The following is a 16542-nucleotide window of genomic DNA, read 5'->3' as shown; positions in this document are numbered from 1 at the left end:
CCTAGGGAGCCTCTAGGTGGCTGGAGAAACTGACTCAGGATACAGAGAATCTGCAACGAAGCAAAGCAGATTTCTAAATATTGTGCTGAAACTCTGAGGAAAGGAGATACTAGAACATTTCTACAGATCAGGGAAAAGGAAAGTGGAAAATAACACAACAGTTTCCATTTCTACTAATTTAAGATGTATGAAATCCAGTTAATCATGTCTTATATTGTTTTATTTTAGAAACTACAAATGGGTCTTTTCTTTCCATGAGATCTTAATTTTTTCAACCCCCAACTCCCCGGAGGTGTTGTGGAACTGAACCCCGGGGGGGCTTCTGTATCTCTTAATTCCTCGGGTTGAGAGCTTTAGCTTTGGCCAGGATGACTCCGGGCTCTGGTAGTGTCGTCTGCCCATCCTCCCTGCAGACACGGGAGGGCAGTGCAAAAGCAGGTTTCTTTTCCCTGGACTCCTTCATCTCTCCCAAGGTGTCACAAAACCTCCCACTCCCGCCTCGCCAGCTGTAGCATTTCCTGTTCCTAGTGTCAGTTCCCTATTCTTGTAAGTATCCCCAGTAGAAATGGGATATGTTACAGAAACGAAATTGAAATCCTTCTAGTTCCCCAGAACACTACAGAAAAACATTTACACATACCAAAACTGTGCAAGGGGGGAACTATGATGTGTGGTGGTATCACTGAAATGCAGTAATTCTCAACCTTTGGGGAGTTACAGGTCCTTTGAGAATCTGATGAAAGTTAAGGATCCTTTCCCCAGAGAGATGTACATACGCCCTCACAATCTTGCATACAATTTCAGAGCATTCAGGAACACGTTAAGGATCTCTCCTGGAATGTTTACTGAGGAACTCTACCAAGATTTGGGTACTGGGGAATGAGAAGTATTAGAGATGCTCCCACCTCTGAATTTGTTATTAAAAATGAAACAAGTTTCCAGAACGTGCACCCCATCACAGAGTTTGATTATATGCTTTGACATGTACTTTATTAATTTATGACACTAAGTCAGCACATAGGCTATTAGAGATTGCAAGATAGGATCATTCAGTATTTGCTGAGAGTGCTTTGAGGTCATTAGCTTTCTAATGAAAATATGTGGATGTACAGTTAGAAAAATGAGAAGTAGCTGAAGTTAGCTAAAAGGGGGCACACCATGGACTTTAAACCAATATTTCCAAAGTGCCATGACCATCTTTTTGAAATATAGCACTGCACCCCCCCACTCCCCAAATTTTGTGTGCAGCCTTCTCCCTTCCCCCCAACCCCTGAATTCTGATAGCATCTGCTGTGACTGGAGCGATCTTGGGCTGTGGGCAGCTGGAGTTCTATCTGTAGGAAGCTCAGGAGAGGGACCGGGCCTATGGGCTACCAGTGCCGATGACTGCCCCAGGGGCCATGACTCGGTACAGAAGCCACACGTTACACTGGCAGGGGCAGAGTGGATCTCCCGGTGTTCACCTGAAAGACACAGGATTGGGGGACACACATTAGGGCCTGAGAGGATTTACTGAGTCATCTTCCAGCCAGTGGCCTCCAGAGGCCACATCAGGCTCCTGGGGAAGGGAGCTAACATTTAAATGGAGCCACGGCACTACTGAGACCTTGAACCTGCTGTTGGTAGGCTCTGTGTGTAAGGGTAACAATTAATGAGAGGCACCAGCGGGACTACTTTCCTTCTCCTTACCTGCCATTTCTCTCCTCCCCTCTAGTCTGCGTGGCCAGTTCTCTCCTCCCCTCTAATCCATGTGGCATCGCAGAAATACACTTGAATGTGGTAGCCGAAAGGCTCAGGGCAAGTTAATCTAGTTGCTCAGCTTCTCATCTGTATGATGGAGACAATAATAGTATGTATGTCATAAGGTTATTGTAAAATTAAGTGAAATAATGCATGTAAGTAAGGGATTTAGTACAGTGCTAATTGCCTAGGAAATATTATAAATGGTCACCATTTTTATAGTTATTTGGGCATTTATGTTTCCCTACCAGGCTGATGACAAACTTCCAAATGTCAGGATGTATCCTATTTTTTACCACAGAGCTGACATAAAATAGACTTTTAGAAGTATTTTTGAATGAATAAATAAATAACTGCATTAGTGAATGAGGGAATGAGTGAAGATGGGTTGAAAAATCGATGTTTTGAATAAACTTGGATAGGTGTCCCAGGGCTTTTGTGTGTGTGTGTGTGTGTGTGTGTGTGTGTGTATACATATGTATATAAAATATGTACGTATATGTATGCTAGACTCTCTGAGTAGACTGTTGTTCCCTTTGACTTTGCCCGGCCACTGACTATTTCTTGCCTTTTAGCTATCACCTTAGCACAAGCTTTTAGAAAGACCTTCCATATGGGGCACCTGGGTGGCTCAGTCACTTAAGCACCTGACTCTTGATTTCAGCTCAGGTCATGATCTCATGGCTCATGGGATCGAGTCCTGAGCTGGGCTCTGCACTGATAGTGAAGAGCCTGCTTGGGATTCTCTCTCCCTCTCTCTCTGCCTCTCCCCTGCACTTTCTCTCTTTCTCTCTCTCTCAAAATAAATAAACATTAAAAAAAAAGGCCTTCTGTAATGACCCTTATCCAAATGAGCATCCTTGCCCCTGGCCCCACTTGTTATATTTTCTATCACTACCCTCTGTTTAGATCACTTATAATTTATATGATTTATATATTATAAAGTTTGTAACTGTATAGCTATTTGGTTTTGTAACCTTGTTTATTTCTCACTACATAATAAGCTCTGTTGCCACAGAGAACTGTTTTCTTCATGACTCCATGGAGAGGCAACAGTCTAATGGGTAGAGCTAGGGATTTGAACCCATGCAGTCTGACTCCAGGGACTGCCTGCTTCCAAACCCTGGCTCCACCATTTATTAGCTGTGTGACCTAAGATGAGGTACTTAACTTCTCATCTTAGTTTTCTCATTTTCTAATAGGGTAAATAATAGTACCTTCCTCCCTGTTACTGCCCTTCCATCCCGGGCAACTGGGTTTTCTGCCCTGGGCCGTGTGTTTTAGAGGATGCTGCTCCAACACCACTGTGGCTAGATCCCACTCCACATGCAAGCAGTCCCTAGGGCCAAGGGAACATGCCGGTACCTGCCTCTTTTAGACCACACTTCCGGTACCTGAGATCCCGGGACTCCCCTACCCAGATGACTCCAAGCAAGCTTCCAGAGCCCTGTGGGGTCTTCCCCCCATGTCACCAGTGTGCACACCCAGAAACCTTATGGTAACTGAAGATCTGCTATTTGCAGAATGGGAAGGTGGACACAGTTTAGATGTTTTGTCTGAGATGTCCACACCCATCGATCCAAGGCTCCTTTTGTGGTACAAGATATGTTGCAGGTGGGAAAAGAAGGGAGGTAGGCTAGGGTCCTTTATTTTATTCTTGCTTTTAATCTGGCAAACGCTAGAGACAGGCCACTATCTCCTAGATTGTTGTGAGGATTAAATGAGATATTACATGTAAAGCCTTTAGAAAATGCTTGATATACGGGGCGCCTCGGTGGCTCAGTCGGTTGGGCGTCCGACTTCGGCCCAGGTCATGATCTCGCGTTCCGTGAGTTCGAGCCCCGCGTCGGGCTCTGTGCTGACGGCTCGGAGCCCGGAGCCTATTTCGGATTCTGTGTCTCCCTCTCTCTCTGACCCTCCCCTGTTCATGCTCTGTCTCTCTCTGTCTCAGAGATGAATGGACATTAAAAAAAAAAAATTAAAAAAAAAAAAAAGAAAATGCTTGATATACTGTATAGTGCTCAGTAAGTATTAGCTATTTATTACATATCCAGTTAACTTAGCACAGGGTCTAGTGCATTGTAGGTGTTTAGTCATTTTTTGAATGAATGAATAGATGAATGATTGCTTGAACTTTTAGCTCATTAATTGGGGCCCATGTTCGTTCTGTTGCTAGGTAAAATCATCTGTGTATTTGAACGAAAGATTTCTTTCTTTGTTGTAGTCATTGTTGGCTGAAAGTAAGAAATACTGGCTTGATATTCACAGTTAAGCATGAATAGCAAACTTCCTATCAGGAAAAAGGTCTTAGATGTTGATTTCACAGAATGACAGTGTTCAGAAAGGGTCTGTATCTTATTTAAGCGAATAAATGATTTTTCAAGAAATACCATAAGGGATTTGAATTTATGTACTATTAGATGCTCCCTGCTAGCCCAAATACATTTGCAGTGACATATACAACGGCAGGATTTACAACAGGTTTCTAAGCTTCAAGACAACTTTAATAGTTTTCTGGCAGCACAGAGGACCCTTATCATAAGCAGAGTAAGTGGGCTGCCTGTTAATATTATTGGAAGCCCACAAAGCCCACTTCTGATGGCTGATCAGGGGCCATCAACCTCATGATTTAAATTCCTTCTTTGGTTCATCAACAAATGTGAAAGGATCGTGGATATTAGTGACATACAGAGCAGTGTTCAGTCTCCCCTCTATTGCTTATCAGCTGTGTGATCTTAGGCCAATTTCTGAATTTCACTTTCCTCCAGTTTCCTCATCTGTATCAAGAGCTAACAGTAACACTGAGATGGGTTGTTGCACAATCCCGTCAGAGAACCCGGCGGAGTGCCTGGCTGACAGTAGATCTCATTCCCTTCCCCACTAATTACCATGTATAGGGCCATGAAACAGAGAGTATATCCTGAGTTAAGCTTGTTTTGACAATATAGTTATACAGGAGGTACTACTGAACATACACTTACAAATCTGATGAATAATGTAGCTACCAATGCAAAGTATATGAGCAAACTTCATAATAACTGATAGCAGGAGAACATAGCAAATTACTCTTAAAAGATAATGCAAACATTCATTTTGCTTAAGTCTTCTAAAATGCCATTTGATTAAATCATATTTTTGTTCATATTAAGAACAAAATTGGTGTTTTATCATTAAAGAAGGTAGAAAAAAATAAATGTTTTAAAAATAAAGCAAAACTCTATTTTAGTTCTAATTTCTCCAAAACATTCTTTTGGAAATGAAAAAAAAAATCACTAAGTCTATTTTGTATCCTTATTAAACCAACATCGGGGCTCCAGGGTGGTTCAGCCAGTTAAGCATCCAACTCTTGATTTCAGCTCACGGTTGTAGAATCTAGCCCCATGTCAGGCTCTGCACTGGGTGTGGAGCCTGCTTGGGGTTCCCTCTCCCTCTCTCTCTTCCCCACTTCTGCTCATGCACATGCTCTCTCTCTCTCTCTCTCTCTCTCTCTCTCTCTCTCTCTCAAAATAAATAAATAAACATTAAAAAAATTTTAAAAACCCAACATCTATGGAACTGCTTCAGAGCCCTTTTGCCACTGGTTGGTAAAGATTACATACTCTTCTCTTCTGGGCTTACTGCCCCCTAAATAGCATTCTCCCTCACTTTATCTGTACTGAAGGCTGCTCTTGGGAAAAGGGAACTATCTGATACTCAACTTCCATAAATCTGGAATAGTGAGCAGCCAAGATGGAAGTACTACTCCCATACTGATCTTTTGCATCTGCTCAGGGTGGTGCACTGGGTGGGAGGTGATTTCAAGGACCCGAGCCTCCGATTTCTCCACAAAAGAGAATCTGGGTCTCATTTGCTTACCAGAATGTGGAGACTTCCTTTTTACCGTGAGATAACTTGGAAATACAAATGCCTTTTTAGGGAACTAAAACTTGTGGTAAAAAACTAAATAACTGAACTTAGTTACGTTCTTGAGAGTAACTTGGTGGGGGAAGAGAGAGTAGAGAGCATGATGTGAAAGGCCTATGGAGGAGGAGAAAAGCCTGGGGCAAGAGCCCGTCAGGAGCTCAACAGGAAATCTTTCACTGGCTCTAGTTTTAGGTTTTTTTTTTTTGTTTCCCCCCAAGTTGATTGATGATTTATTTATTTATTTATATTTATTTATTTATTTATTTATTTATTTATTTATTTATTTATTTATAATTTATTTATTTTTAAATTTGTATCCTGGTTAGTTGGCATATAGTGCTATAATGAAAACAGGAGTAGATTCCGGTGTTTCCTCCCCTATGTATAACACCTAGTGCTCATCCCAACAAGTATCTTCCTTAATGTCCCTTACCCATTTAGCCCACCCCCCCTCCCACAACCCCTCCAGCAACTCTGTTCGTTCTCTGTAATTAAGGGTCTCTTATGTTTTGTGCCCCTCCTTGTTTTTATATTATTTTTGCTTCCCTTCCCTTCTGTTCATCTGTTTTGTATATTAAATTCCACATATGAGTGAAGTCATGTGGTATTTGTCTTTCTCTAATTTCACTTAGCAGAATACCTTCCAGTTCCATCCACGTAGTTGCAAATGGCAAGATTTCATTCATTTTGATCACTGAGTAACTGTTGATGGACATTTGGGCTTTTTCCATACTTTGGCTGTTGTTGATAGCACTGCTATAAACATTGGGGTGCATGTGCCCCTTTGAAACAGCACACCTGTATCCCTTGGATAACTACCTGGTACAATTGCTGTGTCATAGGGTAATTCTATTTTTAATTTTTTGAGCAACCTCCATACTGTTTTCCATTCCACTGGCTGTAATTTTAAACTAGAATCTGAAATTTTGAAATTTTTTAGTACTGGCAATGGGCTTTTCATTTAAACAAGAAAAAAAAAACCCACACACCAGAATAAACACACAAAATGGACCTTATATATCCACTTAGTGCTGGTTTGCAGCCATTTAATGAACACGCATGGTATTGACTTCAGGGTCCATTATGGACATCAACGCTGCCTGTATTTTTGTGTGTGGGGGGGGGGTTTGTGTGTGTGTGTGTGTGTGTGTGGTTTTTTTTTTTTGACAGTCTGATTTTCAAGACTTTCTCATAGCTTTTAGTAGTATTTTTTGGACTTCTCTTCATTAAGGATTTTAAAAGCAAAGGTCTTTGCTTACATTGAAAGTGCTACTTTTCCTAGCATCAGAGTTCCTTGCTAATGGCTTTCTGAATACCATTTTCATTATTTAATTTTTATAGAACTCTACTTCCTTTATTATTACATTTGCCTTTGTAATATGCACAATCTGTTGGCTACATATTGCTAGGTTTTAAATATTTTTCCTGTTTACCATTAATAAAAAACAGTTGCTGATTCATCTTCCTTGCAGAATAAATCACTAACCTCATCCGTGCACAACAGAAAAATGGCAGGTATATCTTCTGATTATCCTCCCTAGCTGTTTTGCTCTGATCTCTCTCTTTTCCTCTACACTAGTGAAGATACAATGTCCTCTGGTTATGGAGAGGAAATAAACATAAGGCTAAGGTTATTTGGATTTTATAAATGTAATAGTAATCAATAGTAATCCCAGGGCACCTGGGTGGTTCAGTCGGTTGAGCATCTGACTTCAACTCAGGTCATGATCTTGAGGTTTGAAAGTTCGAACGCCATGTCTGGCTCTATGCTGACAGCTCAGAGGCTGGAGCCTGCTTCAGATTCTGTGTCTCCCTCTTCTGCTCTCTCTCTCTCTCTCTCTCAAAAATAAATAAACATTAAAAAAAATTTTAATGTAATAGTAATCCTTTGCCTAGTTAATAACAGGAGTGTATATAACACTTGACACTTTACCAAAGGACTTCACGTATGTTGTTTTATTGGACTCCTGAAGGGTTGTTCTAATTATTATCCCATTTGATAAATGTGACCTGCCCGAGTTCATGATTAATGAGTGACTGAGGCCACCCCTTCTTTCTTTTAATCAGGCTCATCTTAACCAAAATCTTAACCATCTTAACCAAAATCCCTTTTCCAGTCCCACAGGCTTTTGGCCACAAACCTTTTCTCTTGCCCTTCAGGGCTATGGCCACTCGAGAGTGGGTTGTACCCTGTTGCCCATTTCCTTATGTTGAATTCATTCTTCATTTCTCTGAAATCCCAGGTTGGTGTCCACCACCGTACTGGACCGACTTACTAAGAGTAAGAGTCACAGTACCGTCTGGTTGTTACATGCCATGAATATATTTTTTTTAATTTTTTAAGTTTGTTTATTTACATTGCCATGAGTCTTTAAAAATTTTGTTTGTTTGTTTATTTATTTATTTATTTATTTATTTATTTATTTATTTATTTATTTTGAGACAATGAGAGAGAGAGAGCATGAGTGAGTGAGAGGCAGAGAGAGAGAGAGAGAGAGAGAATCCCAAGCAGGCTCTACACGGGAAGCATGAAGCCCAATGTGGGGCTTGAACTCACAAACCATAAGATCATGACCTAAGCTGAAACCAAGAGTGGGACGCTCAACCGACTGAGCGACCCAAGGTCCACCCTGCTGTGAGTCCTGTGGCTTGTTTCTTTTTTTTTACTTAAAAAAAAAATTTTTTTTTTCAATGTTTTTTATTTATTTTTGGGACAGAGAGAGACAGAGCATGAACGGGGGAGGGGCAGAGAGAGAGGGAGACACAGAATCGGAAACAGGCTCCAGGCTCCGAGCCAACAGCCCAGAGCCTGACGCGGGGCTCGAACTCCCGGACCGCGAGATCGTGACCTGGCTGAAGTCCGACGCTTAACCGACTGCGCCACCCAGGCGCCCCCCTGTTGCTTGTTTCTACTTCAGTTCTCCATACCATCAACACCACTGGTCACTTCTGCCTTCTTACATGCCCTCATTGGTTTTTTTCCTCCTCTTCAGGAGAGTCTTCAAGTCTCTTCAGTGACTCATCTTCCTGCATTTTTCCTTAAATAATGAGACTTCTCACAGTGCTAGCCTCCACTCACCTCATTTTTCTTTTTCTTCCCACTTCTTCTCGTCCCAGAGAAATTTTATCCCCTTCTCACTGTTGCCTCTATAGGTAGATGACTTCATCAAAAAATATTACAGATGTTTTCAAACATAAACAGAAGTAGAAATAATAGTTTAATGCCTGTGGACCCCATCACTCAGCTGCAATAGTTACTGACATTTTGCAAATCTTGTCATTTCCCTTGTGAATACTTCAGTATGCACTTCATAAGGGCTTTCGAAAGTTATAGCCACCACGCCATATTTATTTTATTTATTTTAGCAGAATTAGTAGTGTAATTACTTAATGTCATCTGACACTTTCTAAATTTCTATGATTTTCCTAAGGATACCTTTTTATAGTTGATTTGAATCCACATTCTAATGAATTGCTGTCTCTTTATTATTATTATTAATTTTATTTTTTTAATTAAAAAATTCTTTTAATGTTTATTTATTTTTGATGAGAGAGAGAGACAGAGCACAAGCAGGGGAGGGGCAAAGAGAGAGGAAGACACAGAATCCAAAGTAGGCTCCAGGCTCTGAGCTGTCAGCACAGAGCCTGACATGGGGCTCAAACCCACGGATCATGAGATCATGACCTGAGCCAAAGTTGGCTGTCCAACTGACTGAGCTACCCAGGTGCCCCTAAAGTTTATTTATTTGAGAGAGGTAGATAGAAACAGTGTGACTGGGGAAGGGGCAGAGGGAGAGGGAGAGAGAGAATCCCAAGCAGGCTCCATGCTGCCTGCTGCAGAGCCTGATGTGGGGTGGGGCTCAAACTCACAAACCATGAGATCATGACCTGAGCCCAAACCACCAACTGAGTCCCCCAGCCCCCGCTTTTTAAATGTTTATTTCTTTTGAGAGAGAGAAGGAGAGAGTGTGCACATGCACGAGAGTAGGGGAGGGGAAGAGAGAGAAGGAGACACAGAATCTGAAGCAGGCTCTGGGCTCCGAGCTGTCAGCACAGAGCCCGCGTGGGGCTTGATGTCATGAACCGTGAGATCATGACCTGAGCCACAATCAAGAGCTGGACGCCCAACTGACTGAGCCACCCGGGCATCCCTGATGTCCCTTAAGTGGATCTCCATTTCTAGTGCTGCCACACCAGGCCTTTCTCTCAGGCTCCAAACCCAAGAGCCCAGCCGACCCCTTTAGCTTCATTTGGAGGCCTCAAAGGTACTCCAGACTCTACATATTTCTAACTTAACTTCCTTTGTCCCTAGAAGCTTACTCTCATCTTGTGCTTCTTGTCTCAGGAAATGGCAGTACGGTCCACCTGATTGTTCACGCCAAAAACCTGAGGCTCTTCCCTGATCCCCATCTCCACTCACTTCTCATATGTCACATGTTCCCAGGTACCGCTAATTGTAGCTCCTCCATATCTTTTCAGTCCATCTTTCCATCTTCCCTGCCATTATCTTAGTTCAGATCATCACTGTCCCCCTGGATTGCTGCACATCCTAAATGGTCCCCTCCTTAAAGTTCTTCCACAGCTCCGGTTGTTTTCAGGATGAATTTTAACATCTGATAAGGCCTTAAAAACCCAGTGCATGCTGCCATCCCCAGCCCCATTCCCCTCTTCCTCTTCTGGTACTGTGCGCCATAGCTGGACGTGCCTCCGTTCCCTGCCCTTTCTCACCTCGGGCCTATGCTATGATGTTCCTTTCGCCCGGAATGCTCTTTTGTTTCCTCTCCCAACCCTTTCCTCACTGATTTCACTCCTTCTTGTCATGATATCTTTGCTGAACAACGCTTCAGGGAAGTCTTCCCTCACTCTCCAAACCTGAGTCAGGTCCTGCTGTCTGGGTGCTGAGGGTACCTGGAGGTACTCGGTTTCAACTCCTTTTGTAATATTAATTCCATGGATTTGTAACTGCTTATTTGGTGTCTTCTGTCTTATTTGTGGTTGTAATCTGAGTAAGAATAGTGTCAGTTATTAGGCAAGCGCTCCATAAGTATGAGTTGAATGGATGAAGTAATGATTCTTTTTTAAGATTTATTTATTTATTTGGAGAGAGAGCAAGTGGGGGAGGAGAGAGAGAGAGAGAGAGAGAGAGAGAGAGAGAGAGAGAGAGAAAAGAGAAAGAATCCCAAGCAGGCTTCACGCTGTCAGCCCAGAGCCCAACGCAGGGCTCAAACTCATGAACTGTGAGATCAAGACCTGAGCTGAAATCAAGAGTTGGATGCTCAACCGACTGAAGCCACCCAGGTGCCCTTTTAATTTAATTTTTTTTGAGAGAGAGAGAGAGAGAGAGAGTAAGCATGAGTGTGGGAGAGGGGCAGAGAGAGAGAGAGAGGGAGGGAGGGAGAGAGTCTTAAGCAGGTTCCATGCTCAGCACAGAGCCTGATGTGGGCTTGATCCTACAACTGTGGGATCATGACCTGAGCCAAAACCAAGAGTTGGATGGTCGGTAGACTGAGCCACCCAGCATTTCTGAAGTAGTGATTCTTCTAAGTCCCAGGTTTCCCGTGTGTACCACTGTTGCTTAGCGTTGTAGGTACTGTGTGTGATAGGTATTGCTTGTAGCATCCAGGCCTTAGACAATTAAGTTGAATTTTCAGAAAATTGTTGAAACATGGCAATAAAGTAGTGTAGGGTAAATATCGTAAGCTTGTTCCTATCTTAGGGCCTCTGTACTCACTACTCACTCTCTTTGAAATATTTTCCCTCTGTCTTCACCCGTTTTGTTCCTTGTCCTTGAGACTTAGGTGTCAATATCACTTGCCACTGTTTCTTTGTTGTTCTTTTGTCTCTTTCTGTCTCTCTCTCTCTCTCTCTCTCTCTCTCCCCCCAAGGGAGACAAGGGGCTTCATCTTTCCTGTTCACTGCAGCATTGTAGGTATTCTACAAATATTTGTTGAATTAGTGGAAACATGAATGAATGAATGACCGCTACAGCAGTTGAGGTGATACACTTCCGGGAAAAATAAGGGGAAATGACAAGCTTACATGTTTTTCAAAAGTAAACAAACCCTCTGTAGGTCCTTTTATTAGACATGTAATCTTGTGTGTAGCCTTTTTCTGTGCTATTCCTAATTGTCCCTTTCTTACAGGTTATGTGGGGAGCCGTTTGATGGACACTTTCCATTGGACCACCTTGCTTAAGTGAGGTGCGAAGCATGTGCTAACATTAGCAGAGAAGTGAGCTTTGCCAGAGGTGTAAATGAGTAAGAAAAGTAACCAGGGGACCTACTGAAAGAGACTTTTTAACAAAAGAGGGAGGTACCAGTTTGTATATTTCAGCTTCAGAAAACCTGTTTCAGAGGCTCATTGTAAGGCTAACTGATTTAGCCCAAAGAGCAACCAGGAGGGTTCAGTTTAGGTCACTGGCAGTTGTGTGGGACTTTGGGCAGTAGTGGGGGGAAGAGGAGAAAGGAGGTTTGGTTGGGAAGGCAGTGGGATGTGAAAGTGCGTTTCTAGTGAGTGGGCAGGAACTCTGCCCACAGAGATATTCTAGTTTCATGGCTCCTTAATGCCATGTTCATTGAAATGGGTCTGGGAGCACAACAGTGAGTTTAGTTCGAGACATTTGAGATTGAGGCATCAGTAATATTAATAAAAAGCTCAGGGATCTAGGTTGGATCTAAGAGATTTCTTAGATGCCAGCGGGAATACCAGCATCAAAAGGAGGAGAAGAGGGTATGGAACTCTTTGACAGAGACCTAACATTTCTTACTCAGAGGGCCTCAGGATCTTCTGAAGATCACATGCTATTATTGGTCATTCCTTTCTGAATTCTTGTAACATTTCCTATCTGTAACTTCTAGGCTTCTAAGCCTTTGGCAGAGTGTTGTGCAGTAGAAATACAATGGGAACCACACATGTGAGCCACATATATAACTTAAAATTTTCTACCAGCAACATTTTAAAAAGTAAGACAAAAACCCTAGGTGAACATAATTTCTAAAATTTAGTTAATTTAACCCAATAAAATGAAAAATATTACTATTTCATCATGCAATCAATATGAAATTTAGTAATGAAATACTTTATAATCTTTTTTTTTAAATACTAAGTCTTCAAAATCTATTGTGGCTTTTACACTTAAAGCTCATCTAAATTCGGCCTACCTACATTTCAGGTGCACATCACATGTGGCTAGTGACTACCATATCGGATAGTGCAGTATGTGTTGTACTTGTATCAGTATGTATTCGGCAGGACAATCATGCCCTGTCTTCCTGATGGATTTGTAAGGCCCCAATCCCTCTTTGGAGCCCCAGTTCTCCACGTAGGGCTCTGAGCAAAAATTGGCTCAAATGAGCCCAATTTCCGGAAGCCTTCCTTGATCCTCCTCCTGTAAGGAACCATTTCTTCTTCTTTTGGGCTTGTATAACATGTGCCCCGTATGTCTGTGGTGCCGTTTCTCAGTTTTTACCTGGTATGACAGTTGTTGGTGTAAATGTCTTAGAATTGCTCTTTCTAGATGTGAGCCGAAGGCAGAATCTATCTTTGGCGTCCTCATGGGTGCCTAGCATATTAACTTTTTCTCAAAGGAAGAGTTCATTTGAGATGCATAGATACAAATGTCTGTTGAATAAATATGTGCACATACTAAGCATTTATATCAGTTATTGAGTATTTTGGTAAGTGATAGGTAAGTCTGGACATTGAAGAGAAAGTGACAGGTTAGGTACAGTACAGTAAAGTGAATTGACTCAACATTTAAGACTATTTCTTGGTAGTCAGAAAAGACACAATAAAAAGGAAAAAAATGAAAGGTGGGATATTCATCCTTTGTCCTGGGGAGGACAAGCCACTCCTGTTGTTCACTTCTCTATTAGTTTGGTCCTGCCTGCTCATTTATCTATTTTATGACTGTCCACTTTTACCTGCAATAAATTCAAGTTCCTATTTCATTTGCAGATCATCTTAAAGATACAGAGAACAAAGAAAGCAAATGTCAGCCTGGGTAGGTAAATTTCTATAGCAGCAATACTCAAATTGTGGCCCATGGACTAGAGCTGTCTGTGAAGAGGTATGTTCAGAAATGAGATTAATCATTTTGGAACTTTGTAACACTTTGACAGTAAATTTGTGCACTTGAATCAAATAAAAAAAGAATTAAGTTTGTATTTTATACTTGTTCTTATTTTTATTTTGTTTTTCCAATAAGTAACTTAAAAAACAATTTTACTGAGGCTATAATTGATGTACAATGTGCTGCATATGTTAAAAGTGTATAATTTGATAAGTTTAGACACGTATATATCTGTGAGACCATCTCTACATCCAAGATAGTGAACGTATTCTTCACCCCCGCCCCAAATTGACTCATACTCCTATGTAATTGTCCATCTCACTTGGCCCTCTTCCCCCAAGTAACCATCAGTATGCTTTCTGCACCATAGATTAGACTGCATTTTCTATAGTTTTATACATAGAAGAATACAGTGTGTGCACTTTTTTTGTCTGCTTCTTTCACCCAGTATAATGATCTTGAGATTCATCCAAGTAGTTGTTTATATGAACAATTTGTTTCATTTTACTATTGAGTAGTAGTCCAATATATGGCTATATCACAATCTATTTATTATTGTTTGTCTGCTGGGGGACAGTTGGGTTGTTTGATAATTTTTGGCTGTTACAAGCAAAACTGTTCAGAACATTTGTGTACAAGACTTGGTATGGCTATATATTTCCTTGGGCAAATATCTAGGGGTAGGATGGCAGATCAAATGATCAAACCAACTTAAGTCAGCTTGGGCTGCTATAACAAAATATCATAGATTGGGTGGCTTAAGCAATGGACATTTAGTCTCTCACAGTTCTGGAGGCTGGGAAGTCCAAGATCAATGCGCTGGTAGACTAGGTTCTTGGTGAGGTTATTCCTCCTGACTTGTCGACCGCTGCCTTCTCTTCATGAGCACTGTGTGCTCACGTGGCCTTTCTTTGGTGCGTGTGCATAGATACATCTGTCTCTCTTCATCTTCTTATAATGGCCACTAATCCCATTATAAGGAGCCCACCCTCATGACCTAATCTAAACCTAATTACCTTTCAAAGGCCTCATCTCCAAATACAATCACACTGGGGATTAGGGCTTCAACATACGAATTTTAGGGGGATACAAACATTCAGTCCGTACAAAATGGTAGGTGTTTGTTTAACTTCTCAAGAAACTGCATTTTATATCACCACCAGCAGTTCATGAGCATTTCACTTCCTCATATTTTTACAAACATCGGGTATCGTTTAGTCTTACTAATTTTAGTCATTCTGATAGGTGTGTAGTGCTGGCTCATTGTGGTTTTAATTTGCATTTCATCTACTGGTGTTGAATACATTTTCATCTGCCTGGTTGACATCTGAGTATTTTCTTCGGTAAAGTGTCTTTCCAGATCTTTTGCCCATTAAAAAAAATTGGGTTGTTTTCTAGTTGAGTTTTGAGGGGCCTTTGTACATTCTAGATACAAGTCCTTTATCAGGTAGGTGCTTGCAAGTACTTTCCCCCCGTCTGTGGCTTCTGTTTTCATCCTCTTAACAGTGTATTTTGAAGAGCGAAGGTTCTAAATTTTGATGAAGTCCAGTTTGTTTGTTTGTTTTAGTGGATTGTGCTTTTGATGTCATATCTAAGAAATCTTTGCCTCACCCAAGGTCACAAAGATTTTCTCTTATGTTTTCTCTAGGATTCTTATTGGTTTGGGTTTTATATTTAGGTCTATGATGCACTTTGAGTTAATTTTTGTATATGGTGTGTACGGATCTAAGTTCTTTTATTTTTATTTTTATTTCTTTGGTGGTGCCGGGACATATGGATGGCCAATGTGCCAGTACCATTCATTGAAAAAGTGTATCCTTTGTTCTCTGCATTGCCTTTGTCAAACATCCATTGTCAGTATGTGTGTGGGTTTATTTCTGGACTCTATTCTGTTCCATTGGTTAAGTTGTCTGTCTTTATGCCAATACCATGCTGTTTTAATTACTGTAGCTTTATAAGTATTGGGACAAAGTAGTGTTAGTCCTCCAACTTTGTTTTTCTTTTGATTATTCTAGACCTTTGCATTTCCATATGAATTTTAGAATCAGCTTGTCAATTTCTGCAACAAAAACATACTGAGATTTTGACCGAGATTATGTTGAACCTAAAGATCAACATACGGAGAAATGACATCTTAATATTGAGTCACTTGACCTCTCTGTTTATTTAATTCTTTCTCTTGGCAATATTTAGCAGTTTTCAGTTTACAAGTCTTTTTCGTCTTTTGCCAGATGTATCCCTAAAGCTTTTCATATTTTTTGATAACTATTGTAAATGGTATGTTTAAAATTTCAATTTCTGATGACTTATTGCTAGTACGTAGAAATACATTTGATTTTTGTATATTGCCCTTGTATCTTGCGCCCTTGCTAAAAAATGAAGCAGTTGAAGCAATAATAATTAGATTCCCACTGTTCTGACTGGATCTTAGAAGGAAATGGGACAACGAAAGATAAGCCGATGGTTTTGATATAAGGATGCTGGGAGAGAAGAACCTGGAGAAGAGCTCTGTTTTAAAGATCCTTTCTGTTGTGAAGGGCTGGACACAGGGACTAAGTCCAGGGCTGTGTGGTTGTCGTTCCAGGCATCCTGGCCCAGCAGTACCTCTGGGCTGGGTCCTCTTTCTGGCTTTTGCCAGAAAGGGCCATAGGAGGTGCTCAGCAGCTCGGCCATGGTCTAGGAAGGGTCATAGTCAATAACTGCAGCATCCAGGGCACCTGGTGGCCCAGTCAGTTAAGCTCCGACTCTTGATTTCAGCTCAGGTCATGATCTCACAGTTCGTCAGTTCGAGCCCCCATTGGGCTCTGTGCTGACAGCGTGGAGCCTGC

At 41.3% G+C, this 16542-nt stretch overlaps 1 long non-coding RNA gene across 1 annotated transcript in view; it reads right to left on the bottom strand.

The window, feature by feature from the left end:
* Window positions 1-959: 959 nt before the first annotated feature.
* Window positions 960-16542, bottom strand: part of LOC109492716 — a 46077-nt gene continuing 30494 nt past the window's right edge. Inside the window, exons 3-4 of the long non-coding RNA XR_002736939.2 lie at window positions 1690-1827; window positions 960-1463 (exon numbers count right to left, since the gene is read on the bottom strand). This is a non-coding gene — a long non-coding RNA (uncharacterized LOC109492716). The remainder of the gene's footprint in view (window positions 1464-1689; window positions 1828-16542) is intronic.

This window comes from Felis catus, chromosome D2 (assembly GCF_018350175.1).
Source record: "Felis catus isolate Fca126 chromosome D2, F.catus_Fca126_mat1.0, whole genome shotgun sequence".
Taxonomy (NCBI): Eukaryota; Metazoa; Chordata; class Mammalia; order Carnivora; family Felidae; genus Felis; species Felis catus.
The sequence above is the reverse complement of the archived record's forward strand: the minus strand, read 5'-3'. Positions and strand labels throughout refer to the sequence as shown.